Source organism: Cebus imitator, unplaced genomic scaffold (assembly GCF_001604975.1).
Source record: "Cebus imitator isolate Cc_AM_T3 unplaced genomic scaffold, Cebus_imitator-1.0 Scaffold9, whole genome shotgun sequence".
NCBI lineage: Eukaryota > Metazoa > Chordata > Mammalia > Primates > Cebidae > Cebus > Cebus imitator.
This window is the reverse complement of record NW_016107324.1, coordinates 1,054,342-1,072,682: the sequence shown is the minus strand read 5'-3', so window position 1 is coordinate 1,072,682 and position 18,341 is coordinate 1,054,342. Positions and strand designations below refer to the sequence as shown.

General features: G+C 37.6%; 1 long non-coding RNA gene across 1 annotated transcript in view; it reads left to right on the top strand.

Annotated features, from left to right (window-relative positions):
- The window catches only part of LOC119473574, a 26,134-nt gene extending 9,042 nt beyond the window's left edge, over positions 1–17,092 (top strand). The window contains exons 2-3 of the long non-coding RNA XR_005202787.1: positions 14,691–14,758; positions 15,514–17,092. This is a non-coding gene — a long non-coding RNA (uncharacterized LOC119473574). The remainder of the gene's footprint in view (positions 1–14,690; positions 14,759–15,513) is intronic.
- The last annotated feature ends 1,249 nt before the right edge of the window (positions 17,093–18,341 follow it).

The following is an 18,341-nucleotide window of genomic DNA, read 5'->3' as shown; positions in this document are numbered from 1 at the left end:
GGCGCTGGCCGGCACAGCCGCGCTGGCCGAAACAGCCGCGCTTGTGACCGTGGAGCACCTCTGCCCGGGAATTTCCTAGTCTGTGGGCAATAAAAACACGGCGTCCACTCACCCTCTGCGCTTTCACTGGGAGCTGCAATCCTGAGCTGTTCCTAAACGGCCATCTTCAAGTTGGTCCCTATTTATCTGAAGTCTGTTTTTTAACACAATTTGTGCAAATAAGAATTGGTCACCAGGAAGTAACTTTTTTGATTATTTCTTGTGCTTTGCTATAGATAAGTATTGAGGCTTTTAAAAGTACTTTGATTAGAATCACATCATTTCCCAGAAAGACATATTATTTTGCTCGGAAGAGTCATTGTGTATCTTACCAAAAAAAGGCAAAAATTTCCCATTTTTCACAAAAAATCTGTATATCAACCTTGATCGTCAGCTAGGGTAAAGGTCTCCCATGCAAAACAGCCGAGGTGATAATGTAACAAGGTATTGTCTAGATCAGTGATTCTCAAACTTCACTGTGTAGTAATGTCATCGAGTATGATTGACAAAGATTCAGACACTGAAGCTCATTCCTACTTCATCAAGGCTGGCCTTTCTGTTCCTTATGTTCTCTCCAGGTATTGATACACACTGGACTAGTTAATTTTGTTTGCTAAGTATATTAAGAAGAAGAATCCTGGTCTGTCTTTGGGGAGCAGTAGGGCACAGTTTGTCTAGGAATGTGCATGTAATAGACACAGTATGCACAGCATTTACTAGATGGATTGCCAGTCCCTTAGTCTCTTAGTTTGTGCAGGTGCCAATAAGATTGTGGTTAATAGATGTCATTAAGATGTATCACAGAAACTGGGCAGAGCGAGCCAAATTTTAACTTTCATATAAATTATAGCTCTCCAGTAAATCAAACTACAGGTGATAAACAAGTTGTTTGATCATTGCTCCTGCTTAGAGAGTATGGTGAGGAAACAATTTTCATCCCTCTGTGCGGGACCATAAGTTCTTAATCTGTAATTCCAAAATTCCAACAACACTGAAAACTGAAATATTTCTCAAGTTTTACACCAAAGCTCACTTGACAGCAAAACTTGGCCTCAACTGATGTGAGGCTACTAATAGCCTTTACTTATTGTATAATGATACAACTTAATGTGACAATACCTGATGGACATATTATGCAAATTAAATATATGCAACCTATTCTCTCTCTGTCATTAAAAATAAATAAATAAATAAAAGCATGAGTTCTTAAATATATCTGGCCCCAAGATGTTTGGATATGAGGTTGTAGACCAGAAGTATATTATTCTAGTTTGATGATGGGGAACTGGAGGACTTGTCTGCTACCTTCGTTTAATCTCAAGAGTTGTTATTAGTAAAATTCAACAAGGTAATTAGTTTCTAAGCTTCATTAGGTAAAACCTAAAATGATTAACTCCTCTTAAGAATCCATGACAAGTGTTATGTTCATTCATTACTCAACCATGGATTTTCCTTACATTTCTTTGACAAGACGCCATGTTTGAAACAAACAAAAAAGGAGTTTGGTTTTCAGATGCATTTCCTATTATCCCCTACCTTCCAGCCAACTCTTTCAGCACCCCTGCTTTAGTCTCTAACTAACAAGATACAAGGATAATGCATTCTAAATTAACTTAGAGTTTATAACTGAAATTTGAAATAAAAGTGAATATAATGGTGAAAACCTAGGCAAGCTAACATAATATGTGGTTAGTTATTTTGGAATGATGTCAGAGACTTCTTTGGGAGAACTCTCCTGCAGGGGACCTCCACTGCAGAGAAATTTAGTATTATTTCTGCTATGGTAAATGTACTGGTGATTGCTTGGAAGATATGCTCCTTGAAAAAATATACATATATAGATAAACATTTTTCTACCCTTGTATTTACATTTATGTATGTTACATGTTAACCTAAACAATTCATAATTGTGCTATATAGTTGTACAGCATTAAAATGAAGTTGCTATTGTTTATTTTTATTTTTATTTTTTGTTGTGCTTGTTTTTATTTGTATGATTAGCGTACAAGAAACCAAGGGTTACTGAAAATTTACAATTAGTAAAAAATACTCTTTCTCAGGATATTTAAGAATAATATATGCTTTATGAAAGACTCTAATGACTATCTATAACTGATTTTTAATGTGAACTTGGATTATAGTTTAGTTTGCAAACAATTTCTGAACTAAATAAACAACAATGTGCTTCCAAATAAGGACTATTATTTGTGATTGATCGTATCTGTATTTTGCCAACTATATTAAGCAATAAATGTTCCTTATGGGCAAAATAAGTAGCCTGTTCTGATTAAAATCTTGGCTTCAATTCAGAGTTACTATGGGACAAGGTTACACCTTCACAGCTTGTAAACATGCCTACTTAGCAGTGTTCATTAATGCAAATTAGTTGAAAATAAGTGTTCTCAATAGTAGTATTTAAAGCGAATGTAGATTCTTCTGTGATGTTTTCTAGTACATAGCCAGATTCAATGTTTAGTTTCAACGATTATAATTGCAAACCTCATGACAGCATGGAAGGTATCATGATTGAGGTACTGAGTAGCAAATCATGTCCTTTGCAGTAAGATGGGAAAATTACAAAATTTATTAGTACTAACTAGTAGTTGGACATGACAATGGGGTAGACTGGGACAACAGTTGAGGAGGACTGTCCTGCTCTAGGTTCAAAAACAGACAATAGTCTGCATTTCTTCTTCTCAGAAGAATACACAAATCTCAGTTCTTGACCATTACAGAGCCTTTAACTCCTAACATTTGTTTTTCAGATTCCCTAGTTTTGATGGCATTTTTACTGTAATTTAGAAACACCTCTATCAGGTACCACTAAAAAATATCCCAATGAGTTGCAGGATTTTCCTCATTTTAAAAATGACGGCCTTAGACCCACTACAGCCTTGCACCATACATGTATAATCAAGAATTTTCAGACTATTTACATAAAAATATACCCCTTTACACAAATTGACATACTCTAAACAAATGCAGTTTTCAGAGATTCTTCAATAGAGTTCTCAACTTGAAGGGCTCTCTGAGAGGTAGGGTTTGGGTAGCCAATGCTCTGTTATGTGTAAGAATTGCATATTTTCTCATGGAAGATGGTCCACAATGTCTACCAACTTCTCAGAGTCTCCATGATACCTCAAGAAAGGTTAAGAGCCTTCATTTTAGAGGGAATGAATATCTAAAATTCCTGAACAACAAACACATATCTTTTTGCTTTTATTAGAAATTTTTTTTTTAATTTTCTTTATTTCAGAACTGCCTTTATGTACAGACATCATTAAAAAAATGCACATACAATGGAAATTTTCCAAGGAACAGGAGCTGGAAATAAAATTTACGGACATTATTAGAACTGAAATTGTCCCAGAGAAGTTCTGAGGATCAGGCTTCCTTAAATGTCCTTGATAACCTCTTCAAGTTCCTCCTTTGTGAACATGTGGAAATTCTGGCCAGGCTGCACTGTGGCTAGCTCAATGTTCGTTGCATTCAGCTTCTCCTCCATTACTTGTTTGAGGATGATGAGTGAAGACTTGATGGCTTCTTTTAGAGTCATAGACTTGTGGTAAACTTCTTGCAAGGAGCTCTGGGCACCCTCTGAAGCAGAGCCAATTGCTCGAGCATCACACTGTACAAAAGTCCCAGATGTGTCCATATGAAACAGCTGGGGTCCTTTAACTCACTCTGAGCTCTGACTCTAGGCAGGAAATCCCTCTGGGAATTGATCACCAAATCCTAGCTTCAGTGCTCATTCTATCAAAAGTGACTTCTAAGATTGTTTCCTGATGCTTACAGGGCTGTTGTCTAAGTTGTCTTCTAAGATAGTGACTGCCAGTCCCAAGTTTGTTTCCTCCTCCTCAGCTCTCTCCAGTGTTTACCTCTATCCTTCAGAGCCAGCCCTGGCTATGTGTCACTGGATACAACAATGCATTACGGTAGGGAACCACATAAAGCCCTCTATGCCCTCTGCCAATCCCTGGGAGAAAAGCAAGTTATCTCTACTCCATTCCTTGCTGTCCTGCTGTAACTATACACAGTTGGCACGTGGTGATTAAGATTAATTGGTTGCTGCAACTTGGTTGCTCTAGCAAAATGCAGCTCAGTACCAGGGCATGGAGGGTCAAGTTTGAGCATGCTTGGCAAGATAATAACACACTTAACCAAGAGTTAAGTTAAAAAGAGTTTTATCATATTAAGTGACATCTATCTTCTAGCCAGAGTTTTTCTTCAATTGGGGCATCTGGGAACATTTTGACATAGGATGTGGTTTTCATTTTGACATCAAGTTTAATAGGTATTTTTTTTAATTTACATATTCCAATTATACCATTAACTAGGATTAAAAGATTCTTTTCTTTCTTTTTGAATTTACCTTTCACGTAATAAGTGACAGGCCCTGGCTTTACGATATATTGTGGGTTTCAGTGTGTCTATTTATCTCACCTATATCCTGTATGTTTTCATAGCTATCACCTCATAATTGCTCTGACCTACTATGTTCTCACTCAAAGTTTCTTCTTTTATAGTCAAATCTTTCAGCCCTCTGGAAGAAAATCTGCCTGCCATCTGTCTCCTCCTGACCCTCACCCTCGAACTGGGATTCATTTAATACATATTTATTGAACACCTATTACATACCATGGTTTCACATTAGGCATTGGAGATAAAAATATAAATGAGATACAGATCCTTACTCACTTTTTAAAAACTATGGCAACAGGGGAATTAGACAAGAAGAGAAGTTATTTCAACACTTTGTGAAATTGCTGGTCTATGTTAAAGGCATAGATACAATATAAACAAACTGGAGGACACAAAACTTTTTAGGGATTAGAGAAAACTTCTTAGAGGAGAAAACTTTTAAAGGGACGAGTAGGAATTAAGCAAAAGTGAGTGGAAGTACATTTCAAGCAGAAGGAATGGTCTGGAGGTGTAAAAACAGATGATAAATCTGGAAAATTACATATGGTTTGGTAGGGCTGTGGCTTTGCGTTTATAGAAGAATGTGCTAGAAGATGAGGCTGGAAAAATAAATAGAGATCAAGAAAATGGATTCCCTAAATCATGGCAGAGGATTTGTCCTGTAGATAAAAGGGAACTTTGGAAGAAATAGAAAAGATACTCAATCATCAGTTCTATCTGTAACACATTGTTCACCCCTTAAGTTTTTTTTCTGATTGTTTGATGGGAATTCCAACTTTCCAACTAAACGTAAGAGAGAAACCACATCAAATTGTGCAATGTACAATACTGTACACAAAACAGACATTCAGTGAATATTTGCTGATTGATAGACTGGAACGGTACAGCTGCTTTTACATAGCTATACTTTGGGCCTAGTTTAATGATGGAATGAATAACATTTTGTAAATACTCTTCTGAGAGTTTCAGAGTATGTATGTTAAGAAAAAAATGCTTTCTTGTGAACTTATGTGTTGCATCTTCTTCTTTCTAAATTTGCTTGATATTGATATTTTTTGAGCCTGGCTAATATTCAATGGTAGTTAAATTCAGATCAAGTCGAAATATTTGTATGATATTTGAAATTGTGTCATATCAAACAGGTACTATTTTTATTGACATTGACCCAGAAGAAATAATGAGGGAATCATTCCTGAAACAGATTCAAAACAAGAAAATGAGATAATCATTCCTGAAACATAGATTCAGAGCAGGATTTATGGCTAGGAGATATAACCAGGGACCCATGTGTTGAACACTAAATCTCTTAGAATGCCTCAGATCAAGATTCACCTCTCAGCATAAGTGGCTAAACTTCAAGTTCTTCAATAAGAAATTGAGACCACTGCCCCCTACAAAAAGTGAATATGGTAGAGGAAGATACCTTAGTAAACCATAGTAGTCATTCATATCTCATATGAATAGGCTTATAAAACCCTTCCCAAAGAGCAAGTTCTCATGGGGAAAATATGAGAGGTCCATGAACAAATGGCTATGAAAAGGAAGGAGCAGAGCAGGAAAAGGCTAAGATGGAGAAATACAAGCTTGACCTTCTTCACAATGTACTTCCAGCCCTGAGTTCTCCATTGAATGCTTCAGGCTGAATTACAGCCAAAGAAATCCCTCAGCCTATCTTTAAATCCTAAATACTGACCTTTATTCTCACAATATCTTATATTTGTCAATTCTTCCAACTACAATCAAGCATTTTGGAATTTATATGACTTAACTAATATTGAGAGGTAGTATTTCCAGCAAGAGAAAAAATAAATTCTACATTGTTCCATGGGTTTTTGCATGCTGCATATTATAACTCTGAGTACTTTAATTGATGTCTTAGATCCCTCACTGTTTGTGATCTGTATTTCTCTGTTCTCAAGACATGTTCACTTTTCAGATCCATTTTCTAATTGTGAACTGAAATACTGAAATACTGTTGGTTAGTAAAATGGGAAGAGTTTTCTCTCTTTCTAGACATTATGTTTTAATTTCATGTGTTTTCTATATCTCCCTTTTTTATTATAATCTGACATTTCATAGAAGGTGATTCTGATGACATTGATTTGAAAGGAAAAAGACCAGATTTGGGGCCTGCCTTCTAGCCTTGTATTCCGCCACTTGCCCATGAACACCTGGCTTGTGAGCTATCTGCAGTTTCTAGAATTTTCTATGTATCTTTGTACTTAGGAGCTTTACCTTTGAAAACCTCCCTCTGCCCCCTGCTGTCTGCTAAGTTCTTACTCGTCCTTTGATACTCAATTCAAAATCAACTCTTTCTTTACTCCCCCAGGTAGAATTAGTGTATTATCTTTATTATCTTATCCATATTATTATTATTATTTCAACAGATTTGGGGGAACAGGTAGTGTTTGGTTGAATGGATAAGTTCTTTAGGTGTGATTTCTAAGACTTTGGTGCACTAACCACCTGGACAGTGTACACTGCACCCAATGCGCAATCTTTTATCCCTCACCTCCAGAGTCCCAAAGTTCATTTTATCAATTTTATGCCTTTGCAGCCTCATATCTTAGCTCCCACTTGTGAGTGAGAAAATACAATGTTTGGTTTTCCATTCCTGAGTTACTTCAATTAGAATAATGGTCTCCAACTCCATCCAGGTTGCTGCAAGTGCCATTATTTTGTTCCTTTTTATGGCTGAGTAGTATTAAACTACAATGCCATATTACCTTACTCCTGAAAAATGGCCATAATTTAAAAATCAAAAAATAATAGATGTTGGCATGGATGTGGGGAAAAGGAACACTTCTACACTGCTGCTGGGTATGTAAATTAGTACAACCACTATGGAAAACAGTATGGAGATTCCTTAAAGAACTAAAGCAGAGCTACCATTTGATCCAGCAATCCCACTACTGGGTATCTATACCCAGAGGAAAAGAGGTCACTGTATGAAAAAGACACTTGCACATGCATGTTTATAGCAGAACAATTTACAGTTGCAAAAATATGGAACTAGGCTAAATATCTATCATATAAGCACCAACATGTGCTTATATTTCAAATCATGAATATTTTTGCTATCCTATTTTTACGTTGTATTGTTACAATGATTTCAATTAAGCCTTCTTTAGATGTTGCCACAGTAAAAAACTGTTTGTTTACCATTGATCTTTGAATTTCATTCTTTCTTTCCGAGTACAGGTTTTCCTTTTTTGAAGTACGTTCTTTAGTAATTCAGCACAGGTCTATAAAAATTCATGTAGTCTTTTTTTGAACATGTTTATAATATTGGTTTCTCACTTGAGAAACAGTTTAGCTAGGTAGGGGTTGCCTTAGCTTAGGATTCCTAACACCATAAGCGCGGTATAAATTAAGACTTTACACCCGTGGCTGGTGCAGCCTTGGGATTTCTATTTATCACTGGAGACACCTCCCACTTCACCACATTTGGGATCCACAGGCAGAATACGCTGGCCTGCTGCCTCTCTGGCTGGCTGATCCCTCATGTCAGTGATGGGCATCCATGTGGCCTCTAACTTTCCACACCACAAATGATGTGGAAATCAATATCCCCATCCCCTTAGGTACTTGTTTAGAAACAACATTTCCTGCCATCCTGTGTGTGGAAGGAGCATTTTCTGCAGGGTTCCGGCTTTCCGCAGCATTCTTATCCCACCTGTGGCAGACAGGGTCAGAGCCAATGCATGGGATTCTGCAGTAAGCCTATGACTTTACCCATGACGTCTGACGATAAACTCTTCTTTCAGACTTGGCTCTGTATTTTTTTAAAAAATGATGGCTATACTTTAACAGCATGTATAAATGTCACTGGGGTTGGGGTGGAATCTGTACTAGCTCTGTCCATATGTTTCCAGAACTAGAAACGTGGCACGGCCTATGTCTCATTCAGCCATGAGCACCTTTCAGGCAGATGACAACTCTTAGTCACATTTTATGTTTAATGAAGTACAATCTACATCCATAAATAAAACAATGGGGGGGGGATATGGGCTCCAGGTGAGAACATGGATCTGTCACTTACTGGTGTTAGAATGAAGGCCTCTGTTCATATGTAAAATGAGGACCTTGAATTTCAGCTAAACATTCCAAAAGATCTTTTCTAGCTGTAGTATATTATGACTTTAACAAACACTAAGACAATTCCTTATGAAATATTAGACACTAAAGTTGCCTTTCCATACATGAGTTATAAATGTGGCAATATTCTAGGCAGTTATGGCCCAGAGAGAAAACACATGACTACTTTTGTGTGTCATCTCTAACTGTGACCTGTACCTTCCCTAGTATATGTTGAGTGTGTTACAAAAGACTGCATGTGTTTATCTGGAGAATAAATATTCAAGCAGAATGCCAATTTCCCTTTAAAAGTACATTTTTTATTTCAAAAGATTGTATTGGATGGCACTTAAAAAGGGATTGCAGCTGGTTAAATTTAGGGTGTTGAACAAATTCCAATGCAAGAATAATCCTTGGCACTGAGCCTATGGCATTTTTATTTGATTCCAAATTGGAAAATTGTAACTCATTTAAATTATTTGCTTTCAGTATTTTTTCTTCTGAGACAGGCAACCAACCAATGGTATTTTTTTCTGTCTTTAACACGACAGTGAAATTATGACATGTTGTATATATACTATCACATTTCCTGTAAGTTTCACATATTGTTATACAGATTCAACTATACTTTAAAATATATCAATCTCATTAGATAAAATCCTACTAAAACTTTGCCCATAGAAAAATATGAGAAAATAATTGCTCCATAAGTCTTTTTCCTGTAGTTAAAATGGCCTTACATTTCATAATGCAGTTTTAGTGAATTTGAGAGCCGTAAATCTTATTTTTCTATACATTTTCACCAATTTCTTTATCAGATTTTGTATTCTTCTTTTTATTTTTTTTGTGGGGGGGGATCTATTTTATGCTTCCAGAAAGACAATATTAACTTTTAAAAATAATATAAGGAAAGAAACAGGCCTTTTATCTATTTTGTTGAGGCTGTTGGAAGTGATTTAGGGATACTGTTTGAAATATGGGAGAGGATAGATCCATTAAGCTAGGAATCAGAGAAGACCAAGTGCAGGACCTTGAATAGGACCTAGGAGAGAGCAGAAGGAGCCACATAAATGACTGCAGTTCTGTCTTTCGTATGTATATGAGACTCAGTTTCCACCATTCCTTAAGAGAAGAAATGAGTATTGTGCATTTCCTAAAAGCCTCATACCACCTACAGTGAGCAGTACTTGGTGAATGCTTTTTATTCTACCATTCATCCAGTAATAACTGCCAGTTACTATTCCATGGGCCAAGGACACAGTGTAAACAAGGCAGGTGTAAAGACCCTGTCATTACTGTGCTCACGTTAGGGTTATGTGTGTGGGAGAGGTAGAGACAGGAAATATATTTGTAACAAAATATAGGAAAAATATATTATCTATAGCGGTAAGCCCTTTAAAGAAATAAGCCAAGGAAATGGCTAGGAAATAGCTCCAGGATGGGGCTAGGTAGAGGAAAGGTGGGGAGTCTTTTCATTCCCTCTGGTTACCTCTGGAAGGAAGTAATATTGGAGCTAAACTGTCCAGGCTGAGAAGGAGCTACCATGTGAATTGCTTAGGGCTGAGCATCCCAGAGAGAAAACACAAGTGCCAAGACCTGAAGCAAGAACATACTGAGAGCAGCTGAGCAGTAGTAAAAAGGCTGATGTGGCTGGAGCCTAATGCACAGTGACAGGAATAAAAACCATAGAGATAAGCCAGATCCTGAGGACCTGTGGCCAGGAAAGTTGTTTGAAATTTATTTCTCTTTGCGATGGACTTGTAGGCTACCCCACTGCATCCTGTGTGTCTTGTCCTTCCACTGCTGCGGCTACTGCCAGCTTCACTGAGCTGCATGGTCCAGGTTGACAGGGTCTAAAGAGACTTAGGACACAGGCAGAAAGAACCCAGCACACTGCTACCGCAGCTCTCTCTTTCACCTTCTGAATTAAATATGCATGTTGGGATCCCTCCACCTCCCTGATCCAGAGAGACATGGTGCCAACTACCCACTCCATCTTGGGAAAGAAACCTAGCAAGTAGAAAAGCTGCATTAATAAAATAAATCTGCAATAAGGAGTTTTTATCCTAAAAATATGTGCAGTGTTAGGAGAAAAGGAATGTAAGAGAAAATGAACATGCATATGTTTAGGGCATACATGCTCCTAGTTACCTATAGGTTGAGGGCACAGTCCTCCATAAGACTGTCCTCATTTCAGACACCAGCCACAATTTCAGAGTCCCAGAGCCATCTTTACTCCTAACCAACTGGCCACAAATTCAGGCATTCCCGCTACCCTCTCAGGTTTGATAATTGACTAGAAAGAACTCACTGGAAGTACTGTGTTTATGATTATAGTTTTATTGCAAAAAATACAAATTAGAAGATACACACAGAGGACAATATCTGGGGTGATTTCAACCATGAAACTTTCATCATTCTTAGGGATGCATTCCCCTTTCAGCACATTGATGTGTGACAGTATGCAGAGATTTGCCAACCATGAACACTCAACTGACCTTCCGTGTCCAGAGATTTTACTGGGGTATTATTAAACCAGCAAGACTGATTGAATAAGAGATCAGAAGGTTGATCTCGATCTCCAGCCACTGCTGCCCTCCCCAGGGGTGGAGTTGATATCACCTGGCTTGGGGCTCCCACCCTTTGATCTCATGATTGGTCTTTCTGGCATAGCCAGCACCCATCCTGAGTTACTTCATTTGTATAAACTATCGGGCAGGAGCCCAGGGGCCCACCATGAATAACAGATACTCTTATCACTCTGAAAATTTCAAGGGTTTAGAAGCTACCTCCCAAGAACTAAGGACAAAAGTCAGTCAAATTTTTGCTTGCATACTAAAACTCTCAAATCAGATTTATAATCAATTATCTATTATGTGTACTAATCCTGAGTACAGTTTAGGTTGCTTGAGTATTGCAGAAGCAATACTGGTTGCTTGAATTTCTTGGCAGGCTAGAGCTGTGGGATTTCAGTCATCATTATAAAGTACTACAGATTTGTGTTATTCATCATAAGCATTACGCACCCCTTTCCCAAGCAGCATTTCTGTGTGCTTCTTCCCTAGCTGACAAGCATCATGACTCTACCTCTCTCCTCTACCAAGTGCATGTTGGATATTTGTCTATGCCTGGCAAATGTTACACTGAGCAGATGACATCAATATTATGAAAAGTGGTGAGAGAAAGGCAACTGTTGCGTGTCCTTTTGTCCAATTGAGAGTGGTCATAAATAGAACCTTAATGTCCTTAAACATTTAGAACCAGAGGCTGCTGACAACTATTTAAAATTTTCTTTGTCTACTAAAGAAAAGACACCAACAAACAAACATAAAACAAGCCTGGGTGATGCAACGGAAATATCATGCAGAGAATTTCATGTCTGACTGTCTAATGGTCTGGGAGACGTGGCCTCAACTACTGGTTTTCCAGACGACCTTGAGCAATGCACAGAAATTCTGCCTTCTCTGCTTCCCAACATGTGTGACAGCTGTAAGGTACAGCCTCAAAATGATTGCATTGCTCTTTGAACGGCAGCAATATATCTTTCTGTGATGCTGGGCCTGTACTGACCTGAAGAACTCTATGGGAGATGATGGCCACATGATGGCTAATTTCAGATGGAGAGCCATGAAATTGAATCACCCAAATGTTTCCAAGCAGTGCATAGACCAACCATCCAAAAAACTAGATTTTCTTCTAACTAAATTTTATTGTCTTGGCGCTTTAGTTTAATACCCTTCCTCACTATTCCAGTTCATTCTGAGTGAAGATTTTTCTGATCGCAATTCCTGAGGAAATCTGATGTCATCTTAATGAGTTTAGTGGGGTGTTTTAAAAGGGTACCTGGGATTTGTTTATTGAGGGGTAGAAAGACACACCAACAAGGAAATCAGTGTCATGAAAGAAATTTTTTATACTCACAGATCCCTAGAAACAGGAGACGTGACACACATTTCAGCACCACATAGGGAAGCCCCAGGGGCTGTCAGAAAGCAGAGGGAGAGGGAATAAAAAGGGGCTGGAGCCATTGTTGTGGTTTCTGCCAAAGGAAAGGACAAGGCAGGGCAAACAGGTTTTGTACTGGCTAGTTTGAATACTTTCAGCAGGCTCTGGGACAGAGGAGCTGTCCATTTGCATGGTGTCTGGCCCTGTGGTGATTAGCGGAGATGGACAGTGAGTGGCCCAGATTTTAAGAGCTTGAGTTTCATAGAGGAGGTGGTTAGGGGTATGGGCTCTGACTGGTTGGTTAGCACATGAAAGGCAAACTCCAAGCCAAGCTGTGTGCTCTCTCTGAGAGGGGCAGTTCCGCCAGGGTCAGACCTTCCATGTCAGCAAGGTCTCAAATCTCAAAGTGTTACCAGAAAGGGGTCCCAATCAGACCCCAAGAGAGTCTTGGATCTTACACAAGAAAGAATTTGAGGCAAGTCCATAAAGTGAAAGCAAGTGTATTAGAGAAGTAAAGAAACAAAGAACCTAATTTATTTCCTGAACTAGAGATTCTGTAGGTTCTATATCAATAAAACCCTTTGACTTTGCAAATCCAAAATCTGAAACTATAGTAAGAAAATATATTTCTGAAAGAATATTGTGATTATTTCTAAAAGCAAAGGAAATGAACAAGATAATTGTCAACCTACCATGATATTGTCATACTTAGTATAAAGTTCAAACCCAGGTGTCACACATTATTTTAGAGAGAAATTGAAATTATATGTTGACACCTTTTTTTCTACTCACTCAAATAAAGTAGCTGCAATTTTTCTTCTGTTTAGGAACAATCTGGTGCTTCCATCTTCAAAGCTGCTATTTACATATCAACAGCTTTGTTCAGCTCTCCTGCTCTCTGGTCAAGTGTGAAACTAAAATGAAAAGTCCACAGATAGTAAGATAATAAAAAAGGCAAAGAAGGAGTAAACAAGATGATTAGAAGAAATAAACAATATAATTTAAAAGTGGACATGGATTATCTTAATTTAAAATGAATTTAATTTTATCATCCTAACTTATTTGAACATCCTGCATATTAATTTCCTCATTGGTTCAAGTCTCATTGAATTGAAAAATGTAAAGTATTTTTTTTCCTTATGAAGACACTTACTGAAGTAAATGTAGCCTCTAAGATGATTTTATGTAATTCAGCCTTGTTCTAACAGATAAGCTTCAACAGACCTCCCAGCCTTTCTCTCTTCTGGATGATTGCACACAAAATCCATTAGAGAAGCAAACTGTCATTGATTAGGTTTGCAATATTGAATTTTGTCATAAAGCTCATGCTATTTTTCCTTCAAAGATCTGTAAGCATTCAGTGTTTTGAGGGGAAGGGGCTTAGAGAAGAGGGATCAGGCTAAGTAAATAAATATTTTTCCAACCCTACTGAATTCACTTTTTTTTTTTTTTTTTTTTTTTAGAAATTAGAAGCCAAAGACATATAACATGGAATTGTATTATGATGGTTTATTCTTTGTAAAAATCTCTGATTTAATTTTTTTAATTTTGTTTTTATAATTTATTTAATCTTTTTTATTTATTTTTATTGAGTGACAACAATATTATATACTTATTGTGTACATGATGTTTTGAAATATGTGTACCTTATGAAATGGCTCAATGAAGCTGTTAGCATATGTATTACCTCACATACCATTTTTTTTTGCAGTGAGAACACTTCAAAATCTATTCTCTTAGCAATTTTTGAAATACAATACATTGTTATTAACTACAGTCACCATGTTATACAATAGATGTCTTGAACTTATTCCTCCTGTCTAACTGAAATTTTCTACCCTTTGACCAATACCTCCCAACACCCTCCCTCATAATGGATTTTTCTGATATATATAATGTGTATAGTGCTCTAGAACCTAAAATCACTCAGCATCTTTTCTAGTCCATTCATAGATTCTACTGAGACCAATCATTTTCATTTTCATTTCATTTCATTTATTTATTGAGACCGGCTCTCACTCTGTTGCCCAGGCTGGAGTGAATATCACAATCACAGCTCACCACAGCCTCCAACTCCTGGGCTCAGTTGATCCTCACACCTCACCCTTCCGAGTATCTGGGACTACAGGTGCATGCCACCATGTTCTGCTAATTTTTTTTTCCTTTCTTTTTAGTAGAGACAAGGTCTTAGTCTCCTTATGTTCCAGGCTGGTCTCAAGCTGCTGAGCTCAGGCAGTCCTCCGTCCTCAGCCAGGGATTCCCAGAGTGACACACTGTGAGTGGCCTGACCAATCATTTTCTCGGAGAGTGTAAAATAAAGATGTTTAACTAGTGAATGTGCTTTATGATAAGGAATGATCACTGTATTTTTATGGACTCTATAGACAATGCCCTTTCCCCCATCTAAGCAAAGGAACCAGAAATTATTTTTAAACGTAAATATAAATATTTATAAGCCAATCTATTTATTATTGCCTAGAACTGTTCAGACAAGAGAGGTAACATTTTATACCCAAAAAAACATGATATAGCTTTAAAAGTTTTTCTTTTTACTATGTAATATTTGACATATATGAAAAAGTAATATACATATATATATATATATATATCCATATTTAAAACATAATAATAAATTAAATACCCAGGAACCAAACACACAAATGAATGTATAAAATATTAGTAATACTTATGTGCCCCCTTATCTGCCTCCCCACACTCACAAAGGTCCACTGGAGTGAGTTTTGTATTTATCAAAGATTTTACCATCTATATTCACACCCTTAAGCCACATCTACTTTTTAGCTGTGCTTCTTGTTGAGCTTAATAAAGAGTGATATCATACATAGTGTTATAGTGACTCTCCATAGTTACGACTGTACATAACCTTCTGTGGCTTGCTTTCCCCCCCAACGTTATATGTCAAATATTTGTCTGTTTTGTTTCATGCCACTGAACTTCATTCATTTTTTCCTGTTGTATGGTATTGTCTCATGGACGTCACAAAAATTTGCATTTTTTCCTGTTGTATAGTATTGTTTCATATGGACGTCACAATTTGCCTGTTCTCCCAGCAGTGGATGTTTGTGTTATTTCCAATTACTTGCTATTATCTCAGTGCTTATAAATGAGTGTTTCTCTTATACCCAGTTCCTGGGTTATGGGTTATGCTTATGCTCATCTGGACAGTTGAATTTAAAACTGTTTTCCAAAGTGGTTGGATGTCCTTCATCAGCAATATATCCCATTGGTCCTTTGTATGTCAAACTTGGCAGTCTAAGGAATAATTAATGTTTGCATCACTGAACTGATTGGGAATACTTGTTTCTGTTTGTTATTTATTTTTCAAGGTCTCAGGAGGAACTTCAGGCCTTAGTAAGGTCATTACAGCACATTAACTTTGTCTTCTGGGTTTCCTTACTTGGTTTTATTTTGGTTTGCTCACAGACACCCCTCCCAACCGATGCGCCGTCTGCTTAAGCTTTTCCTCCATAATTAGTTCTATCAGCAGTTTCTGGTTTTTGTTGCCTGAATACACTCACATTAATGGCTACATGTGCTGTCTTACTTGTGCAGGCTTAATAACCATCTTATCAACAACAATAATATTAACATTTATAAAAATCAAATGATATCAGCCACTCACTTATCCCTCCTTTCAGTTTCAGCCAAGAAACAAGTAAAAATCAAGATATAATATCACATTTCTGCTTGTAAAATTGCACTGGAGAAATGGAAGAGCTTGGTCCCATCCTTATTCAATCTGTCTCCAGTTAACTCCTGGATAAACTCAAGAAGGCTGCCTTCCCTGTATCAGGGGTCAGGCCCTGACCTAAGACTATCACTTGGTAGCAAGAAGCTAAGGAAGAAAGGATATTCAATTTTAAGGGATGCAGGTAGGAGGCAGGAGACAGAGACAGACAGACAGAAGATGGAGATTTAGGTTGCCTACATTTCAGTGTAGCAACCCCACCTCTGGAAACCATGGCCCACTGCAAGCCAGACTCACCACTATCACATAGCTCATCCCTCTTCCTATGGAGGAAATGGACCACTCTATTAAACACTCTATATATATTATACTATTTAATATGTAAAACATTCTTATGCATGGGTATTAATATTTCATTACAATGTTATAGATGAAGACACTGAAGAGTACAAATGTATAGATAATTTCATAGCTAAAAGTGATAGAGCTGAAATTTGAACACAGTCTATTGACTACAGAACCCAAAAGTGTAGCCTCTTCCCTATACTGCTCCTTTTTAACAGGAATCTTCTGGAAACCCAATGCCTTCATTCAACAAAGTGACTATACTAAGCTAAAGACCTGGCACCAAGGCAAGTCATAAGGAGATGCCTCAGTACTTCTTGGTTCCCCTAGAAATATACCTTGTACATCGGTTTTGACTTCAGAATTCCAAACTGAGCACTGAAAAACTAGCTTGGTAATATTTCCACTTAGACATTTTAGTACTTAATTAAATGAATATCCACGTGAGGCTTATGAGTTGCCTTGCACTCTTTGGGGTGCTATGTGAGCCCCTACATGTACATGCATGCACATGTGCACACATGAACACCAAAACACATATGCACATACACATACAAAATGAAAAAAACATTGCTCACCCTCAAGAAGCCTGAAATCTAATGGAGGTCAGGAGGGAAGAAGAAAATATTTATTCAACAATTTTAAGTGTCTCATTCAGACAGAGAGAGGCCTGTGGTATACCTGGTAGAAACATAAAGAAGGAGATGGATGCAAGAAATATTCATGATTCAAAGGATTGGATAGCCCAGTGCATAGAGAGGTGTGATAGAAAGGAATGGTGAGGCCTGAGTGAACTCCCCACTTTCTGGCTTGGATAGCCAGGTGGTATCATTTGCTAGGAAAAAGAATAAGTGAGGGAAGAACAGGTTTAAGGGAAACATGATGAGTTAAATAGACGTGTGAAAATCGCTGTAAAATAAAGCTACCGTGAAAGATGATCATAGAGCTCTGTAGCTATTACCATGGAAGCTATGATTGTTAATTTAATGTATCACCTTGACTGGATCAGAGGTACCCAGATACCTAGTTCAACATTATTTCTGGGTGTGTTTGTGGGGGTGTTTCTGGAGGAGATTAGCACTTACTCCCTAAAGTTGATGGTCTTCTCCAATGAGAGTGGGCATCATTTAACCTATTGAGGGTCTGAATAGAATAAGGAGCAGAAAGAAGGAATTTGTCTTTCTTTTCTGTCTCACTGCTGGAGCTGGGACATCTCATCTGATCATCTACTGCACTCAGACTGGGGTTACACTGTTGGCTCCTCTAGTTCTCAGGCCTTTGGGCTCATACTGGAAGTAGACCACCAGCTTTCCTAGTCTACCTTGTTAAAGGAGCTTATAGTCTAGTCTAGCTTGTAGATGGCAGATCGTGAAATTTCTCAGCCTCCATAATCACATGAGCTAATTCCTCATTTTATATACATATATAGATATGGATATATTTCCCATTGTTTTGCTCTCTGGAGAACCGTGAATGATATAGAAGCTAAGGGCTTTTTACCAAGATGAATGATCATTACTCTAATTTCTCATCCTTCCAAGATGCCATACACACTCTACTCAGGTACTTCCAAGACACCGTGCACTGAAATCTCAGACAGGACACCTAAGCTTTCATGTGTTCCTGTTTGCTTCCTTCTAGAATATCATAAAATCAGTGCTGACATTTAGATGACATGTTTCCATTTTTTTATCTTCTGAGACCTCAGTCTATGAATCAAAATGTTAAGCACTGAAGGAGAGCTTCTGTCCTGAATGTGTCAAGCTGACAACCTAAGGAAAAAGGCATTCTTCTTAAGACTGCT